The following is a 22,117-nucleotide window of genomic DNA, read 5'->3' as shown; positions in this document are numbered from 1 at the left end:
ACAGGAGAATCGACGTTTCAGGCATAAGCCCTTCTTCAGTTTTGCAACCTCAAGACACATGTCTCGACAAGAACCTGATCTTTGTATTATATGTTATGTAAGCTAACACCTGGGACAGCACTCAAGACAATATCATTCTGGCATCCTCTCTGATCTATCATCTCTCCCCCACCTTCAGTTACCTTCCCATAGCCCCAGCCCCCTTCCATTTATCTCTCAGCACCCCCTGACCCCAAGACTCACTCCTGATGAAGGGTGTATGCCCAAAACATCGATTTGCCTGCTCCTCGACTGCTGCCTGACCTAATGTACTTTTACAGCACCACACTCTCGACTCTGATCTCCAGCACCTGCAGTCCTCACTTTCTCTTGGCAGGTGATATTTGACTCAAGAAACCCAGTCATGGTGGCCTGTCAAAGCAAGAAGAAAAACAGGCAAAAACAGTTTAAAAAATGTATAAACAATTTAAAAACTTCCAAAGATCCCCCACTCTTGTTATGGTAATACAAGCAGAAACATTGTCAAATGAGATACATTAGTACTGCAATGACAGGAAAAAGCCTTGCATTTGTATCATGCCTTTCAGAACTAGAGAACTAAATTGTAGAGAGTGCAGTAATTCTCACATGACACGACAGAATGAAAAATTCGGAGGGGAGCTGCTACCTCACAACAATATAAAATATGGAACTTGAAGGTATGACTTTTCCCTTGTCCTAAGAGCAACTCCTATCTTACAGAACTGCCAGCCAATCAGAAAACATATAGCTCTGTTGCCTAGGCTTTGCCACTTGGGAATGTGGCAATGCACAGGACTGCACTTACAAGCAGTCCTGCCAAGCTGGAGAGGCCAGGGTGACTCCAGCATCGGGGATAACAGTGTGAGGTGGTGGACTGGGTTCAGGAGGGCAGCTACAATGGCTAATGGGAGGGGCAGAACATCGTACATGTCGTGTGTCACTGATAGGCCCAGACAGCCCTCCAAAAAACCTGTTGAACTATAATCTGATGTTATGTGATGTTTAACTCAAGAAAAGGTACTCCAAGCTGGCCTGACACCAGCCTTTGCAGCAAAAACTGTCATATACATCCTGCAAGGTCCTCCCAGCATCACAGAATGAGATCCTTACGTGATCATGACTTGGCCATTTAAGAGCATCAACAGGCTTAAAGATGGGAGGGCTGATGGTTGTCACTCCCACTTCCTGTAACATTTCAGAGAGGTCAGGGGCTGGCAGGTAGGCACAGACAGGATACTTGTGTGATTCTATATGCCTCCCTCACCTTTAAGCCCACTGGAAGTGGGGCGTTACACAAGTTCATAGAATTGTTGGAATGTAGAAGAAGATCATTCAGCCCTTTGTGATCTCACTGGCTCTGTGACATGGCAACGTAGCAAATCCCACTCCCTGACCTTTCCTATCACCTTGCAATTTTTCTCTCATTGGGTTATCCAATTTCCCTTACAAAATCCTTGATTAAAGCTGCATCCACCATATCCTAAGGAAATGTATTTCAGGTTCTAACTATTCCTTGAGGAAAAAAGATTTTTCCTTATGTTGTCATTGGTTCTTTTGCCAATCACCTCTGGCTCTTGACCCTTCTGCCAATAGGAGCAGTTTTCTCTCCAGCTTATCCTCTCACAATTTCAGACCCGTCTGTTAAATCTCCCCTCAACCTTCTATTATCTCAGGAAAACAACCCCAGCATCTTCCATCTGTCTATGGAACTGAATTCCCTCATCCTGGTAACCCTTCTCGTTAAAACGTTAGCTTGGATTACTAATCTAGTGAGATTATCATAATTCCATAGTCTCTCTCTATACTCAGCAAAATCATTACAGATAGATTAAGTATCTGCAGATGGTAAGAAAAATAGTGAGAATCTCATGTTAATTGTGTCATCTGTATAGTTTTGCACAAGTCACCCTACAGTGGGGCTCCCAACTATTGGTCATTATCAGTCAAGACTCTGAATAACTCTAGTGCAGTTCTTCAAGATACTGAGATTTTTGTTATTCTCTATCTCCACATTAGAGAGAAAGCAGCACTTAATTAACATGCCATCTGACAGGAGGCACCTCCACCAGTGCAGCACCCTTTCAGTATTACAAGTAGTGTACATGGAGCATAAGGAGCATGACGTTTGCACTTAAGCTTACAATCTTGCGACTCAGAAGCAAGAGCATTACTAACTCTACCAGGGCTGACATATTCAATTTGTTTAGTTGCAAAACCTCAATGAGGAAATGACTTTGTTTTGGTGGAATAAGAAAATATAAAATGTAGTTTAAATAGACATATACCAGGCCTAATGGATACTTCCTAAAACTTTCAAACAGAATTTCTACAATGTCTTGGATAAAGGCGTCAGACAGCAAAATAAGATCCTGAAGCCACGCAGCAAATGCTGCAGGGTCATTTTTTAAAAGAAACAGAATGTAGTTATTCTTCCAAAGGTTAAACTATGTTTAATTTTGTGTCAAAAAATAACATGTCTAAATGTAAACACAACTCTAATAATGAGACCACTGGCTATGTTTAGCTCTGCTCACCAACTTTAGCAAAATCTATTGGCTGAAAAAAAACAAAATGGGAAAGGCTGAATGAAGGGAATGTTGAGGAGGCAAAATGAAAGAGTTTTAAGAAAATATGCTTACATTGACTGAAAGAGTCTTTATTTATAGCCCCTTTCATAAATTGTTTAACAATACTTTTGAACTCTTGAAAATGTTACAATGTAGAAAGTAATGTACTTCAGAAACAACTTAAAGTTAAATTAACAAGGGCAAGAAGGGATTGTATAAAATGTGAGATTCCATATTTTGTATACAATGCATAAAATTCTGAAATGTAAGGAAAACAAATAAGATAAGGAGAACTAGAAAGTGAAGCAGAGAAAGGGAAAGAGAGACTTGCAGTGAAACATATCAATGGTGATAAGAGAACAAAACAAAATCAACAGCATTAAACATGATTAAAATATATACATGGAAGCTGTGTAGGCCTTAACCACCTTAAATATTTGACATCCTTACGGTTGGTTAATTGGCAGATGGCTATGATTTAGAATCTTACCATGTGTTTTGCTAAGATCCCAGCCTTGCATATGTGTCTGGTCCCACACTTGTCTGAAAATTACCATTCAGATTCTGATCGTGCATCAAGATGACAAGCTGTGATGGAATTTCCTGAAGCCAGGAAACACAAAAACACAAAATGCAGATAATAAATAGAACAAGCACAAGTGCCTAGAATCTCTGCTGTATGATGCCTGCATTTTTGGTGCTCTATGTGCTGTTTTGAGTCCAAAATGGAGCTTGCACTGTGCATGGAGAAAGTGAGGACTGCAGATGCTGGAGATCAGAGCTAAAAATGTGTTGCCGGAAAAGCACAGCAGGTCAGGCAGCATCCAAAGAGCAGGAGAATCAACGTTTCGGGCATGAGCGATTCTCCTGCTCTTTGGATGCTGCCTGACCTGCTGCGCTTTTCCAGCAACACATTTTCAGCTCTTGCACTGTGCACGTCCATTTCTAATGTGGACCACACTAGATGTCATTTTGCTAATGGCCAAACAAGAGACCTACGTATATTCATGTCATACTACATGCAAATAAGGGCCTAGCACCTGCTGCTGCTCTCTATTGAGCAATGTTGGTTCACTCACACCTGATTCTGGATTAGTGGTGCTGGAAAAGCACAACAGTTCAGGCAGCATCTGAGGAGCAGTAAAATCGACATTTCGGGCAAAAGCCCTATTCCTGCCTGAACTGCTGTGTTTTTCCAGCACCACTAATCCAGAATCTGGTTTCCAGCATCTGCAGTCATTGTTTTTACCTCACTCACACCTGAGGCAATGAGCAGCATTGCTGCAGGCCTCCTGGGAAATCAATGCCAAGCAGAACAGAATAAGAATAATGTTACCTTTCACTCTAATCACTATTGATCCAGTTTCAAGCTCTCTATGTACCCATTATCTGTGAATCTCCTTTTCCTTCTGTTACCTGTCTAACTAGTTTTTAGATGCCATAATGATGTCTGTTTCAATTACAAACTCCTTCAGTGAAATTCACAGCCTGTGTATGAAAAATTTAGATAGGAACAAAAAGTATTGGAATGGTGCCAGTGTTTCGCAATGAAAAATAGCTCCATGTCCTGGCAGGAATTTTAAGTCCCCTCCAAATCATTCACTTGTTTTACGGAGATGAAGTTTGAAGCTCAACTTCCTGTGAACTATGGCCCACGTCTTTAGGTGTATGTTTCAACCACAACGCAACATGACCTGGCTAAGTTTGCGTCTCCTCAGAAAAGGTGAACAGTAAGTAGAAAGTTGAATTTTATAAACTATATAGCTATAAATATCTCCCCTCTGCAACTGAGTGCTATTCTATTTACCAAACTGGGCAATGTATTTTGCATGGGGTTAGGCTGACAGCCTCTGAATATTTTTTGATATAATACTTTAAAAAAATAGATTATTTTGTGATTTGTGAGTGTTGCTGTCAATCCCAGCAATTGTTGCCCACCCCTATGGCCCTTCATGTGTTACCTGATAAAACAAGTTAAGAGTCAAGCATATCAGTGTAGGTCTTGAGTTGCACGTAGGCCAGACTAGTAAGGACAGCAGTCCCTCCCTGAAGGACATCAATGAAAGAGGTGGGTATTCACGATAATCAATGATGGTTTCATGGTCACATTTACGAAGATTTTCTTGATTTGTCAGTTGAAATCACCAGACCACCTGTGTGCCCAGCATTCTATTACTAGTTCAGTGACACCACCATCGGTGGGCGGCACGGTGGCACAGTGGTTAGCACTGCTGCCTCACAGCGCCAGAGACCCGGGTTCAATTCCTGACTCAGGCGACTGACTGTGTGGAGTTTGCACATTCTCCCTGTGTCTGCGTGGGTTTCCTCCGGGTGCTCCGGTTTCCTCCCACAGTCCAAAGATGTGCAGGTCAGGTGAATTGGTCAAGCTAAATTGCCCGTAGTGTTAGGTAAAGGGGTAAATGTAGGGGAATGGGTGGGTTGTGCTTCGGCGGTGTGGACTTGTTGGGCCGAAGGGCCTGTTTCCACACTGTAAGTAATCTAATCTAATCATTATGCCACATTCTCTCTCTATGCTCAGTACAAAAGTAATGCAGCGAGGACAAGTGTCTGTAGATGATTCTTAAACTCGTGATAATCTTATTTTCATTGTGTCCACTGTATTGTTTTGCCCAATGGTCCATGCAGTGGGTTTCTCAACTGTTAGTCATTGTGAGTTTGAACTCTCTTTGATTATTCATAAACCAGTTTTTCACTTCAAGTTCATACAAAGCAACAAGAACTACAACTCATGATTGCCTTGGTCTGATCCACATGAGACTTCAGCACCACACCAAGATGAAATGTGGCTGATCAAGCCACTCAGTCCTAGCAAAGCATGCTACAAATAATATAGCAGCGGCTCAATGTCCTTTACGAAGAAAATGCAAAGAAGCTTCAAGGGATTTGAGTGAATGGCCAAGAACATGGCTGATGGGTTAGAATATGGAAAAATGTTATCCATTTTGGCAGGGAAAACAAAAATGAAAAGTATTTCTCAAGTGGTGAGAAGTTGGAATGTGTTGAATCCCTACAGTATGGAAGCAGGCCATTCAGCCTACGCTGACCCTCTGAACAGCATCCCATCCAATCCCCATAACTCTGCATTTCCCATGACTATCTCATCTAGCTTGCACATCACAGGACAACTTAACATGGCCAATACACCTAACCTACAAATCTTTGGACTGTGGGTGGAGACCAGAGCCCCCGGAGGAAACCCACATAAACATGGAGAGAATATGCAAACTCCACACCGACAGTTGCCCGAGTGTGGAATTGAACCTGGGTCTCTGGCACTGTGAGGCATAAGTGCTAACCGCTGAGTCACTATGCCGTCCCAAGGTAGTTCCTTGGATGTCCTTGTTCAGCAGTCATTGAAAGCTAACTTCCAGGTATAGCAAACAATTAGGAAGGCAAGTGGCAAGGAAGGCCTTTACTGATAGAGGATTTGAGTTCAAGGGTAAAGATGTCTTGCTGCAATTTCATAAAGTCTTTGTGAGACTGCGCCTGGAATGGGTTAAGTAAGGAAAAATTCAAATGCCATGTGGGAAGTGCAACAATGATTCACCAGTTTCATTCCTGAAATGGTGATATTGTCCTGTCAAAGTAAATTAAGAAAATTGGTATGGTATTCTGTGGAGTTTAGATGAAAGAAGGGTGATCTCATCGAAACATACAAATTACTACAGGGTTCAAGAAAGTAATCATAGGAAGGATGGAGGTGGTGGTGTGTGGGGGAACTGTCTAAACAGGAAGTCCAGTTTAACAATAAAGGGTAAGCCAGTTAAGACTGAAATGAAGAGGAACTTCTTCACCTGGAGACTGATGAATCTGCGTTTTTCTCATTCATTGAATGTGTTCAACAAGCAGATAGGCAGATGTCTAGATACTAAAGTCATCGAGGAGAAAGTGAGGACTGCAGATGCTGGAGATCAGAGCTGAAAATGTGTTGCTGGAAAAGCGCAGCAGGTCAGGCAGCATCCAAGGAGCCGGAGATTCGACGTTTCGGGCATAAGCCCTTCTTCAGGAATCCTGAAGAAGGGCTTATGCCCGAAACGTCGAATCTCCTGTTCCTTGTATGCTAGATACTAAAATCATCCAGGCATATGAGGTAAAGTGGAATTCGTGTTAAAGTGAAAGTTCAGCTACAATCTGATTGAATGGCAGATAAATGGCCTACTCCTGCTCCTATTTCCCTACATTCAAGAAGATGGCCCACAACCACCTTCTCAGGACAACTAAAGATGGAAAATAGAAGAATTGTGGAACAATGCACAGGGATAACATTTGGCCCAGCGTTCCTGTGCCCATTTCTTTGAAAAAGCCATCCAACGTAGTCCCATACAACAGCAATTACTGTATAGCTCTGCAGGCTAGACTTCTTCAAGCCTACCTCAATAACCTTTTTGTAAGTTCTGTCAGAACATGACCTACCATCCTTTTGGATAGTATGTTCTAGATTTTAACAAGCCTCTGTGTGAAAGTATTTCTCATTTCCCCTCCATTTCTTTGCCAATGATTTTAAATCAGTGACCTCTGGTTGCTGCCCAAGAGCAACAAATGTGAGGTGATGCCAGAAAGGAAGGAAATTTCTAATCACAGGAGGCCGGGAATTATCAAAATCTGATTGCAGAGTTACAGTTCAGGCCAGAATTTTTATGTGAATGAGCAAACTTTCACTTCCTTGCAGCTCACTGTCGGCTTCCTGCAAATATCTGACAGCTCTTCTCAATGACAGCTTGGAAAAGCTAACAAGGATTTCTAGTTCCAAAGAATGCAAGGTTGAGAGAGCAACATTGATTTGCATTGTCATGTGCTAAGCCCAATGCAGTGCGTCAGTTCCTTCAAGTCACTTTGCATGGTATTAGCAAATCAATTAAAACAAGCTGTAAATTTTCAATTCTTTCTGAAGGTTTTTCAAACTAAAGAACTGACTGGAATATTTACCCCTTAGCACCTTCCAGCATCTAAGTAAATATTTAGAAGAAAATAACGATTTCATCAATCATAATTGTTACAGACGTTAAAATAAAAATCTAGATTTTCATGTTACTCTAAATGCATAAAATGGATCGCATGTCAACTTGAGTAACCAAAACAATTCTGGCCCCAAATTATTCAGGCAGGGATTTGACATGAAATAGCAAACAATTACTACTGCTAATTATGGTGTTTAGTTTGTTTAATCTCACAAATTGATTTGTAACGGAAATTTCAGAATGCTGGCTACATTCCTTTCGAAACAAAAATGTATCCCAAAAATTGGTTCCTCCATGTCAATACCCACCAGCAAAATTAATAACTGGAGAGAAGCAAATACAAAGCGTTTTCCTTCTAAACTTATAAACAGCTTTACTTTTAGCTGTTAACCAAATAGATTCTTTGATCTATTAAACATTCTATCCCATTGTTGAACCCAAACTATTTAATAGTTTTCCCTACAAGTGACGAAGAAAATAATTTGCTTTGGAATGGCACCATTCACAACCTCTGGATTTCTTAAAATGTTTTAGAGACAATTATGAAATTTTGAAGTGTTTTCAGCATTGTCTACTCCTTTGTCGACAGTTCCTTGGGATCAAAGATGCCTTGCTCCCACTTCACTTTGAAGTTCTGAGATGACACAAATGTCAAATTCTAGATGAGGATGGTGTTGGAAAAGCACAGCAGGTCAGGCAGCATCTGAGGAGCAGGAAAATCGTGTTTCGGGCAAAAAGTCCTTTATATGCAGATTATGCTACATGTTGGTGGTTGGAGAATAAGTAGATGAGTTGTTGGGAAATTTGTACATTCTCTCTCCTTGACTTTGTCTCTGCATGCCTCATTGCGTTTTTCAATGTGTTTGATGCTTCCCGGAATGAACCTTCTCTATTTTTGTCTGTCATAAGCCAGAGTCTTCCACAGATCAGCAGGGAAGCTTTAAGAATATTCTTAAAGAGGTCCCATTTGTTTCCTGGCAGCCTCTTTCCATGACTGAGCTCTGAGGTGAGGACCTACTTCAGGAGACTAGTCTTAGACATATAACATGTCCTTCCCAGTAAAGCTGGTTTTGGGTAATTAGCATTTCAGTGCTGGGTTTGGGAGAGGAACTGCCTTTATTGCTAATGGAGTTCAAGGATCTTGTGAATGCACTATTGATGGTTCTTTTCTAGCACTTGTAGGTTGCCAGAATTCTCAGAGCGCAGGTTCACTACCACGGGACCTTGATTTTGAGTTTGAGATCCTGGTCCTAGAATAGTCTTTTCCACATTTATTGCCATTATATTTAGGAAATTCAGCAAACAATTTGCACACAGCAAGGCCCTACAAACAACATTGAAAAATGACCAGATTATCTGTTTGAGTGATATTGGTTTACAGATGTGATTGGGCAGATCTCCCTAGTTTTTATTAGCAAAACTACCTGGGATCATTAATGATGATTGCATACATGCATGTGAAGGAGTTGCTAAGACCTTAGTTTAGTGTCTCATCTGAAGGTCAGTGCCTCTGACAGTACAGCACTTTTTCTTGTACTGTGAGCCCCTAGTATGTGCTAAAGTTTCAGGAGTGGGATTTTGATAGTCTTGTGCTTCAGAAGAGACATTTATACAACAGACTTTATGATGGTCTGGCCAATGTTAATTTTTCAATAAGCATCACTGAAACACTTACCTCATTAGTAACACTTATCTCATTAGTGTTTTTGGGACTTGCTATGTGTAAATTGGCTGCTGCATTTCGTACATCACAACAGTGCCTGTACTTTAAAAAAATATGTAATTGACTCGAAAACATTTCAGGCTGTCTTCGTAAGGTAAGAGGTATCATACAAACAGGAGCCCTTTCTTCTTTTCAGCTGTTTCTTTCTGACATGTATACTACAAATTTCTGTGAGAGAAAAAGAGCCTTCAAATCTGTAGACTTGCTTTAGGGCTAGTTAATTTAGTGCTCATACCCTTCTGATCTAAACTTAGGCTTCAGTTATACTGCTGCTACCAGTTTCTGATCAGTATCTGAGGAATGTCATGAGCTGCCCAGACCTGTGGGCTCCAATGACCTCTGTAATAGAGAGGTTTGGTACGAGCTGGGCAATTTTCCATGTTAGGCAAGAGTAGACAAGGGCAGCCTCTTTGTCTCCTGTAACTAAACACACTCTAGTCTAAATGGAGGACTTCCCTCAGTTTCACTTTGCCAGGTCGGTACTTGCTAAGATGTCGTCTTGCTCCCACATCCAGTGCAAACATGTGTTACATTGAAACCTGTCACAGCCCCTGATTTTAGTGTACCAGAGAATCAGGAGGGGGCCTAAGTTATTTCATCAATTCAAGATTGCATCAAACAAAGCTACTTTCACTGAGGTGGAAGTGGGAGCCCCTTTGGTTAACTTGCTCACGTCTATATTAATTGTGATTCTTATCCTTAATGCCTGGATGTTGTCTCCAGTCCATTTGTGAAAGCTAGACTATTGTTATCAATTTTGTTGTTGTCAAAACTTTGGATTCCAGTCCACATACGTCTCATCACAATAAATTGTCTCTCTTTATTAAAAATATTGTTTTCTCCATTGTGCAGCAGATGCTGAAGGAATCAATGACGAATAACAGTTGACTCAACATTATGTAAACACATTGCAATGTGTTTTTTTTACACCCAGAGTAAACGTCTCCTTACAGAATTGAATGTACACAACAGCTTTAATGCTGTAACCACTAAAATACAATGAACACTACTCATAAGGAAAGACATTTCTTGCTGTATCACAGCTCAAAAAAGCTAGAGGTGTGAGATTTATGTCAAGGAAAATTACCAAAATGTAAATCTATTGAGATATTTCCTTCAAACATGGCAATAGTTTATGTCATTTGCCCACAGAGAGTGAAGCAGGACATAGGTTATATATGGTTAGTGGACAGGACAGAAACATCCTGGAAATGCAGAAAACAAGGCTATTAAGTCACAGCTGTATAAAGTTGTAGGACGCTCAGCATGTTAGTAATTTCAACATCTAATTCCGTTAGTGATTAGATGCAGCAATATAATTTAAATGTTCATTAGGCAAAAGACTCAGAGCATTGGATCTGATAATTAGCAGCATTGCACAAATGAGTAAAAAGCACCTCAGAGTTGATAACAGAAGTTTTTTTTCAGGAACATGTGCTGAAGTAAGAGGAATAAAGGTGAACAGCTTATGAGCTATTATCTCCCTATTTAGCCTTCATTATGCACAGACATTAAGTGAGAACAAAAAATAGGATTATAGGAAATGGAGCTTATTCTACAACAAATTACCAAAGAAAAAGGCATGAACATATATTTTGCCTCACATGTCTCTTTAGTCATGGGACATCTTCCACGTCTAAGCTGGTTCTGTCACTCAACTGGACAATGCCTGATTTCTACTTCAACTGCGTTAATCAACCAAAGCTCTATATCAACTCAATCCCACCTTCATTTCTTGGCCTCTTCCCACAACATCTGATTTCCTCCTTGCAAGTGCAGGAGAAGCAATATCTACCCTTTAACCTCCTCTTATTTTAATTCTGCATCTCATTTCCACTCTGACCTCTACTCTCTTGGCCTCCTACACATTTCCAATGAAGTTCAATATAAACTTAAAGAACAGCACTTCCCCTTTTGGTAAGCTATTTTACAGCCTCTGGCCCCAATCATTGAGTTAAACACTTTCAGTCTTTGCATTTTGTTTTGGTTGCCAATTCTTGGCAATAATTTAGCTGCTCTCATTTAATACTTCTCCAGATGAATCTTCTGTTTCTTTACTTGTCCCACCACCATTTCATTTTACATTGTATTGTTATCTTCTTTGTCATTTAATTTCTTCTGCCTTCCACCCTCTCACGGAACTATGCTTTAGTTCTTTTCCTCACCACTTTTCTAGGCTGTGTAGTTCCTGTGAACCTGCTACCAATTGAATCACAGCTGTCCAATGATAAGTTTAAAAGAATGAACCATGAGTTCAGGTTGCATAAACTTGGCTTGTATCCCCTTGAACCTAGAATGTTGAGGGATGGCTATTTGAGATCTCTGATATTTCTTTTCTTATTGACCACAGACCTTAACTTTGATTCTTTCCACAGTTGCTGCAAGATCTGATGGGTATTACTGATAACTTTTATTTCAATTTCCAACGTCTGCAGTATCTTGCTTTTGTATTTATTACAAATCATATGCTGCTCTTACCCAACAGAGATGTTGTCCCCACAAGTTAACTTCTTGTACACTGGTATCATTGTGACAGCTGCTATACAGTTGGAAGTACTCTTGTCTATGAGTTACAGAGTTAAAATCCCAAAGTGCTGCAGTGCTAGAAGCACTGCCCTTTGGACAAGACATTGAACCATGGCCAATCAACCATAGCCCGCATCTGCATGCTTGGGTGGATGTAAAAAATCCCATTGAACTACTTTGAAGAAAGGAAGGGGAGTTATGCCCAATGTCCCTGCCCAATTTTTATCCCTCAAGCTGCATCACAGAATCAGATTACATTATCACATTACTGCAGATGGGAGTCTACTGCATGCAAATTGGCCAATGTGCTTCCAATAGTATCTGCACTTCAGAAGTACTTTGTAAAGTGCTTTGAAATGTCTGGCGGTTGTAAAAAGTGCTATATAAAATGCAAGTTTCTTATTTAAAATTGGCGAGTCTGCAATGCATGTGCACTGTTCAAATCTGAACTCAGATATTCGCTGAAGCATCACTCTGCCTCTTTGTGTCAAAGGTCTCTTGAGGTGATGGGCAAACTGCCCATTAGCCTTTTGATTATTTTGCTACATCCCCAGTGTCTTTGCATGTTGGTCCCAATCATGGGATGCCTGGTGTCTCCTGTCAGAGGAGAAAGTATGCACTGCGATATTTTATTGATATTGAGCATTCTCATTCTGGATTATTTCAGTCCCTGTTTTAAATCACTCTGATGGCTGAGTTTCAATGCCTGGATATCGTTCTGGAGAATATTGGTTTAGAAATGTTACAGAGCAAAAATAACTGGGGGCAAGACACCTGGATTACGTGGTTTGTTTCTTGGATGCCAGTTAGCAGTGTCCATTGGAGGTACCCATGAGGATAACCTCAACTGAGACCTTGGATTCATATCACACTACAGGTGGCCCCACTACGCTTTATACTCTCTCTCTCTTTCTCACACATACTCACACACTCATGCAGAATCTCTCTCATACACACGGTCTCTCTCATACAAACATACATACACACCCCACACTCTCACCCACGCACACACACCCTCACAGGCTTATATTCCATCACACCCATACTTTACCAAGCTTTCACACATGCAAACACACAGTCTCTCACGTGCTCTCACACTCTCACGCACACGCTCACATGCACACACTCACACTCTCTCTCATGCATGCACACACAGAAATAAGTCTATGGGATGAATTTGTATTTGTAGAATTATATTTGCAGATGCATTCTATTTTGCTCAAAAAATGCACAATCAGCAGGCAGTCAATACATGTAATATTTTGTAAATTCTACTTTGGAATTAAAACCAGTCTGACTCAAGATTGGAATACAGACAAACTCTAACCTCACACATTTAATGCATTGTCTGAGCTGAGGTGTCACCTTTTGTTACAAAACCTTAAGTTATCTTGAGAAGGTGACTTAAAAGAAGTTCTGGGATTTATGTATTCATGAACAGAAACCTGCGACCCATTCTAAAGATGAAAGACTTAACAACAATCCCGATTTGTTCAATACAGAGGAAACTCGATTATTTGGCATTCAATTCTCCAAATTTAGGATTATCCTCAAGATCACAAGGTCCCGATGTTTAGCAAAACTGTGTTATCCGGCATTTGATTATCCAAACAAATTGCTCCCCCGCTCGTATCATTTGGCTAATCGAAGTTCCTCTGTATATCATTTCAGTTGCATGTCACTATAATCTTTTGCTATAAATTCTGCGTCTTATGGTCTTATGCTCCACAACCACCTGATGAAGGAGCAGCGCTCTGAAAGCTAGTGCTTCCAAATAAACCCATTGGACTATAACCTGGTGTTGTGTGAGCTTTAACTTTGTCCACTCCAGTCCAACACCGGCACCTCCACATCAAACCTTTTAGGGAGCATGGCCTGAGGAAGGGCTACAAAAATAGGAAGAGAAGACAGGTCTACTATTGAAGATTCCTACCTTGAATTTAAAAATGTACTCAGTACACGCTTTGGTTGCTGTAAAATTGGAAACCAGGCAAAGCCATTTATCCCACTGACTTGTGCCTGACAGTTAGATCTATGTTCAACACTTATTCAGATAATTTCCGACTGCTCAACCACGCCTTCCCACACTAAACCAATCCTAGGCCTCGACTGCCTGCCAATGCAGGAATGCTTCACTAATACTGTCAGAGCCAAGTCCTGGAAACTGATGAATAATGTTAAATCTATCCCACAAAAAAAATTGCAGAGTAAATTGCACAACAAACATTTTACTGCAAGGCACCGTCTGTATTAAGCGAAAGTGAGCACTGCAGATGCTGGAGATTAGAGTCAACATTAGAGTGGTTCTGGAAAAGCACAGCAGGTCAGGAATGGAGGGCTCCTGCCCAAAATGTTGATGTTTTCTGCTCCTCGGATGCTGCCTGACCTGCTGTGCTTTTCCGTCGTCACTCTAATACTGACTGTCTGTATTAATCTTTTCTGCAATGTGGAATTATTTAGTGAGCTCAGATACAATACATTCCATTACAAAGTACTGTTTTTCATTCAATTGTTACTCACTTAATGCAAATCTGAGTCTCAGTTCCGGCATCGGTCATAAGCATCTCTTTAGAATTCACTGGAAATTGGGTCATTGGGTGGTTAGCCTTACACTGAGTGAATCTCACATTTATTTTTAAATACATTCCTTCTCACTCAGCTGTGGAAATAGCACATTGCTGGGATCAAAGTGGGTCAGCTTCAAACCAAGATATCACCCATTACAGTTGTAGCATGCAGTGAATTCTAACTCAACAAGCAAGAAAATACTGGCACAATGGTGTGCACCCTTGGTGTTTAGCTGCGTTCTCTTCTACCACACTTCTAAACCATTTGAGGCATCTCTCCTCTGCCAGATTTTCCATACTTCCGTTCTGCCGTTCCCTGTCCCTTGTTGTTTTGCCGTAATCATTCACAGATCTGCATCATCTCAGTTTCCAGCCAGTTTGTCAAGCTCCCACCTCTTAATCACGGTTCAAAACCCCTTCCAAAGACATGAGCACAGAAGTCTAGACCGAGAGGATTCTGGACTTTGGAACATGGGAGAAAGAGTGCAGTATTCAATCTGTCCAGCCCGCTCGCCCATTTAATATAACCATGGCTAACTGAACACCTCAGTTCCTTTTACCACATTACCTCACTAGTCCTTTGTACCACCGGTGATCCCAAATCCATCAATCTCTAAATGTACTCAAACGCTGAGCTTCCACAGCCCTCTGAGGTAGAGAATTCAGAATTTTTGGGGATTAATGTTAAGCCAAGCATCATCTGTCTTCTCAGTGGGATGTAAAAGATTCCATCAGCTATTTTGAAGAAGTGCACAGACGTTCTGCCGCAGTGACTGGGAAACTTTTTTTTTTCACCTCAGCCGACTTTGCAGTTAAAGTGTGGTGACAGATACCTAAGGTGGCATCCTGTCTGCTTTGGCCCACCGTCGGCCTTTTTTGCATGGTCATCTGATCTTCAGCCCACTTCGTATTGTGAGTGATTCAGAAACAGTGAGTTGTGTGTGGGTGCGGCAGAAGTTCTCCCCCAACCTGTTGGCACCTACTGGCTTTGAAGGTCCTGGCAATACCCATATATTTAAAAGTTCACCCTGGGAACCCCTTCCCTCACTGCAAACCAGGAAGAAACTCCATAGTGAAGAGTGATTACTGCTCCCTCCACCCTTCCTCTCCGAGATGTCTGGGAGGTGCCAAAGGTTGGCTTCTGCACATCATGGATTCCTCATTGAACACTCTGCTTCCCACTATCTGGGACAGAAAGTAGGTCCTCTTCCTTTCTGATGGATGAAAGAAGCCCTCCCTTCAGACCACTGTGGCCTGAGCCTAAGTGGAACCTGTCAAGCAGCCCCAAGAGGTGGGAGTCGGTGCAACGATGAACTCCTGCCCTCCTCACGGGTAATTGCTACAATCTTCTCACAGCAACCTCACACTCAATGGGCCAGCAATTAGTCTAACTCTGTCAATGCACAGCCATGTCAAATTGCGTGCCCCTAGCTCACCATCACTTGCACACTGTGTTGCGTACTGACGGACTCACATCCACCTTTGCACTGACAGTCTTCAAATGCTTTCCAGACACTGTGCCTTCTTCTCACTTCCTTCATACGGCTCACTTATTGCACAGGCAGATCACTACAGGCTCACCAGGTGCTCATGCATCCATTCCTATCACACCCAACTCCTTTCTCTCATTTCAGGACAAGGTGGCGCACAGAGGTCAAGCTGCTGAGGGCCTTCTGTCAGCATTCCCCATTGCTGGGGGGTGAGGGTTGGGGGGAGCATGGGGGGAAGGTTTGCTGACCTCTCCAAGGAATGGGGGGAGCCAAGGCCTGGGAGGGTTGGGATAATGGGAAAGTTAACACATCTGCTTCAGTCATTCAGTGTATTGAGTTCATCAGGGAGTCTGTTCAAAAGTTAGGGCTTATGGCTTTACCAGGTTTTTGATGGGGGACAGGTGGCTTTTTGGGAGCAGACTAATACTCTATCCCTTTTTCTGAACTCTGTGCTCTTCCTTACGATGCTGATTTGCTGCTAAATCTGAAGGTAAGTCATCAAGCTGAGACACGGACCCCGCCTCTGCTGATGTCACATGACAAACGCTTTTTCAGCGTTATAGAGTCATAGAGATGTACAGCACAGAAACAGACCCTTCGGTCCAACTCTTCCATGCCAACCAGATATCCCAACCCAATCTCATCCCACTTGCCAGCACTCGGCCCATATCCCTCCAAATGACTCAAGTTTGCGTCATCTGCAGGTTTTCTTTTTAAAAATTGTTTTGTTTGGAAATAGATTCGGATATTTTTCGTTGGCTTCATTTTGCTTTGTTCTTAATTTCAATCAAAAAAGAATCTTCGGCTGCTACAGTGAAACTGAATATGTGGAAGTTTCGCACAGAATCAAACGTGTATTTAAACTGAATGCTGGTGAATTTCCTGCAGTAGCCTAGCCAGCAAATATCTCTACATTTGAGCCACCGATGTCGTCCATTGGTAACAGTCAGTGAAATTTCTTGTTGACCTCACAAATAGATGCTGGAACGAAAAAGTGCACTTTCGCAGTCGGGATCTGAACAATGAGTGGAATTTAAGTTTTTAAGTATGGTTTTCGTTATGAAAATTGAAGTTTGAAACCACCAAGTCTTTATTTACACACATAAGGCACAGCATGGCCAAAAGAAATCTAATTGCAGATGCATTTCAACTTTAATGTGCCTGCATGATGCAGTGATACAGAAATTAGAGTACAGATTACAGCAAAAATTTACTTAGAAATGTCACAAATTACCAGCTTTCTCTGTCCTGTAGCATTGCAAGTTCTGGGTGTAAATTTACAAATCTTCCAGTTAACTGGCGTAATGCAGGAAACTCACATGAGTTGCTATTTTGCAGGAGGATGGTGGGGAGGGGGATTAGTGATTGTGTTAGATCTGGTGCGGAAATGGTGCAAAATATCGTGGAAGGTCAGGCACTGTTCGGGATGGGTGTTAGTTAAGCTTGTTTGATCTTTTGCGCTGAAACTTGGTGCCACGCCACACACATATGGCTACTTTTTTGAACTCAAACTTCCTGGTTTTGTCTGACTTATTGTTTACATACTATATTTTTTTAAAAGCTGTGATTTGGAGATGCTGGTGTTGGACTGGGGTGTACAAAGTTAAAAATCACACAACACCAGGTTATAGTCCAACAGGTTTAATTGGAAGCACTAGCTTTCAGAGCGCTGGTCCTTCATCAGGTGGTTGTGATGAAGTTTTTAAAAGCTGATACCGTATGGATCAGAATAAGTCTGTTCAAGTGGCATTTCTACTGTATATTGGGGCACTGGTGGAAAACCGCATTGTGACTTCAATGCAGATGTTGCCACCCAAGTGGATCTTACCTGAAACGTTGTTCCCCAAATCTTCACTCACACCAAGTCTCATTCACCTATTATCTCTGCGCCCACTCATACCTTGGTCAGCATCATCTTCATTCTAAAACTTCCATCACCGTATTCAAGGAACATATTCCATTCCAGAACACAGAATCACAGAAGTATTCGAACGCAAAAGAGGCCATTCAGCTCATTGCATTTGCAATGACTCTTCAAACGAACGTCTTGTATGTATTGCCAATCTCCTGATATCTTTGCACATTATTTCAACCCATCCAATGCCCTGTTGAATGTCTCAATTGAGTCTGCGTTTACCATATTTCTAGGCAGTGCATTATACCTGTACCTATTCGCTGTGTGAGAAAGATTTTTTTCTGACAATTTATTTGCTCATTTTGCAATCACTTTAAGTCAATGCTCTCTCTCTTTTGTTCCTTTTGTAAGTGGCAACAGCTTCTCCCAATCCACTCTATCTGCCTGCTCATGATTTTGAAAATCCTCCATCAGATCTCCTCTCGGCTCCCCTCTCTCCAGAGAGAACAATCCAAACTTCTTCAATCTATCCCCATAATTGAAGTTCCTCATTCCTAGAGCCATTCTTGTAAATTGCTTCTGCACTCTCTCCAGTGCTGTCAAAGGATTCAGTGTCACTTTACGTGGATTTCACGTTAGATTCAGCTTCTGCCTAAAACGTTAGCTGTGGCATTGCCACTGGTGACACCCTTTACCTGGTGCAGGTCTACTCTGTAGTCTTTTTTGCAATGCAGTGGTTTGAGTTTATTACATCCTCTGTAATAAGCATAACAGAGTGGATGGAATCAGAAACCCAATGGCACTGAATTCCCATCTACCCCTGCTATGAATCTGAACATAGTTATGGAAACTGGGGACAACCTTCCCCCAAAAGGCCGTTGATACTAGGTCATGTGAAAATTTCAAGACTGAAACAAAATCTGGCAACACCCACTGAGACGAGGCACAAAGGTTCCTCATCTGTTTCTGAGTCTGTGCCAAAGTTTCTGGTGTAGCAAGCTCTGTGACTGGAATCCGTGGAGCATAGTAGTTGAGAACGTTCTGATGTTATCTTTGTAATGAAAGCTTTGTGTTGTAAGTTTACAAAGGAACTTGTAATTTGAATGGCATGCAATATATTTCAAATAGCTGATGCAAGTAAAATATGAATTAAAACACCTCCAGCATCTTACTTTTATTTGTCATATCTTACATGCACTTTATGTTTTTAATGGATGTATACTGTAAACCAAAACAAGTTTGTCTGAATAGAATATCTCCTGTACATTGGGGCACTGGTGGAAACCTTGAACTGTGAATACAAAGATAATGTTGCAAGGCCGCATAGCTTTGAGCTAATCTGAAATACTTTTACCTGTATATGAACTGCATGAAGCTGCAATCACACAGTGTGCCTGGTGCTTGTAGATCTACATTGGCTCCTAATTCAGCATTGCCTCAATTTTAAAAAGTTTATCCTTGTGTTCCCCCTTTCCTATCTTCAAAACCAACAGTCTTCTGAAAAACCTGCAATCCATCAACTCTGGCTTTTCGGGCATCCCATATTCCTCTGTCCTATGAATAGCCAGCATAGCTTCACGCTTCGAAGTCAGGGTACAAATTCTTGCTCTCTGCACCTCTCTGCTTTTAGAGTCATGAAGTCAAAGAGATGTACAGCATGGAAACAGACCCTTCGATCCAATCCATCCATGCCAACCAGATATCCCAACCCAATCTAGTCCCACCTGCCAGCACCTGGCCCATATCCCTTCAAACCCTTCCTATTCATATACCCATCCAAATGCATCTTAAATGTTGCAATTGTACCAGCCTCCACCACATCCTCTGGCAGCTCATTCCATACGTGTACCAGCCTCTGCATGAAAAAGTTGCCCCTTAGGTCTCTTTTATATCTTTCCCCTCTCACCCTAAATCTAAGCCCTCTAGTCCTGGACTCCCTGACCCCAGGGAAAAGACTTCGCCTATTTACCCGATCCATGCCCCTCATCGTTTTGTAAACCTCTGTAAGATCTCCCCTTTCTACTTCTCTGTCCTCCTTTAGGATCTATCTTTCTCACTAAGCTTCTGATCACTGGCCCTAACATTTTCTCTTATTGCTCAGACTCCAGTTTTGTCTGAGAGCTGTCCAGAAAAGTCCCTTTGGACATTTTAACTACTAAAAATACTATACAAATGCAAGATGATATAACCTTTTTCTGCATAATCACACTGAAAGAATCAACAAACAGCCCCCAAAAATGGTTACAGCGCTTGTGGTGCCGAACTACCCTAGTTCAGTATTAGCCAAAACTATTATCTTTAGCTTTGTTCCATATATCACTGCCTCGCCATTAGCTCAAGTCTGGTCCCTCCCAACTTTGGTTAAGCTAGGTGTGATTTGAAATCACTTTCAAGCTTTATCTGAGCTCTGCAGCTCCCTTCTTCTCCATCACCAAAGCCACTAACTTCTAACAGGCAACAGTACCCCCTTTCCCCCGATCCTCACTTCAGCCCTTCTGCTGATGTATTTGTCATAAATGATTTTGCAACCAGAAGATTGAATGCTCTGACACTGTCCGAGCTGGTCTGCTATTCTCCATAAAATCTGTTCTGCTGAAGCTCTGCGCCATGTATGTTGTCATGCACTAACTCCTACTTGTCCAATACCCCTATGTTCCAATTGGTCCCTGTATCCCAACACATTCAATTTAATTCAAAATCCTGGACCTTCATCTATAAAGCAGCCTCCCAAGTTCTTGTCTCACTCAGTCTCTGCAATGTCTTCCTGAACAATTTGGCTCTTGCTATTGGTGCCTTTCATACTGGGTGGCATGGTGGCACAGTGGTTAGCACTGCTGTCTCACAGCGCCTGAGACCCCGGTTCAATTCCTGACTCAGGCGACTGACTGTGTGGAGTTTGCACGTTCTCCCCGTATCTGCGTGGGTTTCCTCCGGGTGCTCCGTTTTCCTCCCACAGTCCAAACATGTGCAGGTCAGATGAATTGGCCATTCTAAATTGCCCGTAGTGTTAGGTAAGGGGTAAATGTAGGGGTATGGGTGGGTTGCGCTTCGGCGGGTTGGTGTGGACTTGTTGGGCCGAAGGGCCTGTTTCCAGACTGTAAGTAATCTAATCTAATACTTGCGGTAGAGCCTTAAGGTGTCTCGGTCCTAAAATCTGGAAATCCTCATACTCTTCAGCTCTTAAAAGTCTGATCACATCCCATCTCATCAGTCAAGTTCTTGTTGTCTTGCCTAACCTCACATATCCTGGTCCAGTTCAGTTTTCCTTATGCCTAATTCTTTATGTTAATTAGACTATCCCATACATAAATCCAATTGCTTTTATCTTTAATGTGACACAAAATTTGCTCAAGAAGCAAATAGTCCTTGTTGTCCTTTGCTCAAAATCTTATCTTCAGTGACTTAAATGAATGGAACTAGTGCTTTTTTGTTCAATATCCAGCAGTAAGTATGTGGGATTTGCTTAAGAAGCAAGTACACGTTTTATTTGTTTGTTCTTTCCTGCTCCTTCTTCCAAATTTTTTTTTATCATTTGTTTACATCACTGTAAGAGATGTTAGTCACTCGCATTTCCCATACAGGATTTATGATACTTGTTGAAATAGCTGTAGCTACCGCAGTGCCTAAATTTTCCCACAGTGATCACTCTGATGATCCGTGATCATTCACTAAAGCCTTAGTTGGAATAACTGATGGCTTCAACTGCCCCACCTAGCCGTGCCTACTGTGAGTGTCCTTCCTTAACATCTCTCAGCATGTGAACATCAGCCCCATTCAGTGTTAGAAAAAAACACTCAACACTAAAATGTACTTAGCCGGAATTTTAAGTGTATTAAATTTGAAAAACAGTATTTTGTTTTCTGTTGTTGCTGTCATAAAATCATGAGGGGCATGGATAGGGTGAATAACCAAGGTCTTTTCCCCAGGATAGGGGAGTCCAAAACTAGAGGACATAGGTTTAAGTTGAGAGGAGAAAGATTTAATAGGGACCTAAGGAGCAACTTTTTTCCCCACAGTGGGTGGAGTTTGTATGGAATGAACTGCTAGAGGAAGTGGTGGAAGCTGGTACAATTACATTTAAAAGGCATCTGGATGGGTATATGAATAAGAAGAGTTTAGAGGTATATAGTTAAATGCAGGCAAACGGGACTAGATTACTTTAGGATAGCTAGTTGGCATGGATGAGTTGGACTGATGGGTTTTGTTTCCATGCCATACAGCTCTATGACAATGCAGGCTCAGTGGTTAGCACTGCTGCTTCACAGCACCAGGGACCCACGTTCGATTCCAGCATTGAGCCTTTGTCTGTGTGGAGTTTGCACATTCTCCCTGTGTCTGCGTGGGTTTTCTCCAGGTGCTCTGGTTTCCTCCCACAATCCAAAGATGCAC

The 22,117-nt window shown here is 41.8% G+C and overlaps 1 protein-coding gene across 2 annotated transcripts in view; it reads left to right on the top strand.

Moving 5' to 3' along the window:
* LOC132820986 (rho GTPase-activating protein 6) overlaps positions 1-22,117 on the top strand; it is a 535,965-nt gene that overhangs the window by 71,799 nt on the left and 442,049 nt on the right. Inside the window, exon 1 of one of the 2 annotated variants that reach the window (XM_060833429.1) lies at positions 4,260-4,318. The exons of the other annotated variant lie outside the window; for it this stretch is intronic. The gene's annotated coding sequence lies outside the window, so the exon portion shown is untranslated. Of the gene's footprint in view, positions 1-4,259; positions 4,319-22,117 lie in introns of those variants that run through there. 2 annotated transcript variants of the gene reach the window in all.

Source organism: Hemiscyllium ocellatum, chromosome 12 (assembly GCF_020745735.1).
Source record: "Hemiscyllium ocellatum isolate sHemOce1 chromosome 12, sHemOce1.pat.X.cur, whole genome shotgun sequence".
Lineage (NCBI taxonomy): Eukaryota > Metazoa > Chordata > Chondrichthyes > Orectolobiformes > Hemiscylliidae > Hemiscyllium > Hemiscyllium ocellatum.
The sequence above is the reverse complement of the archived record's forward strand: the minus strand, read 5'-3'. Positions and strand labels throughout refer to the sequence as shown.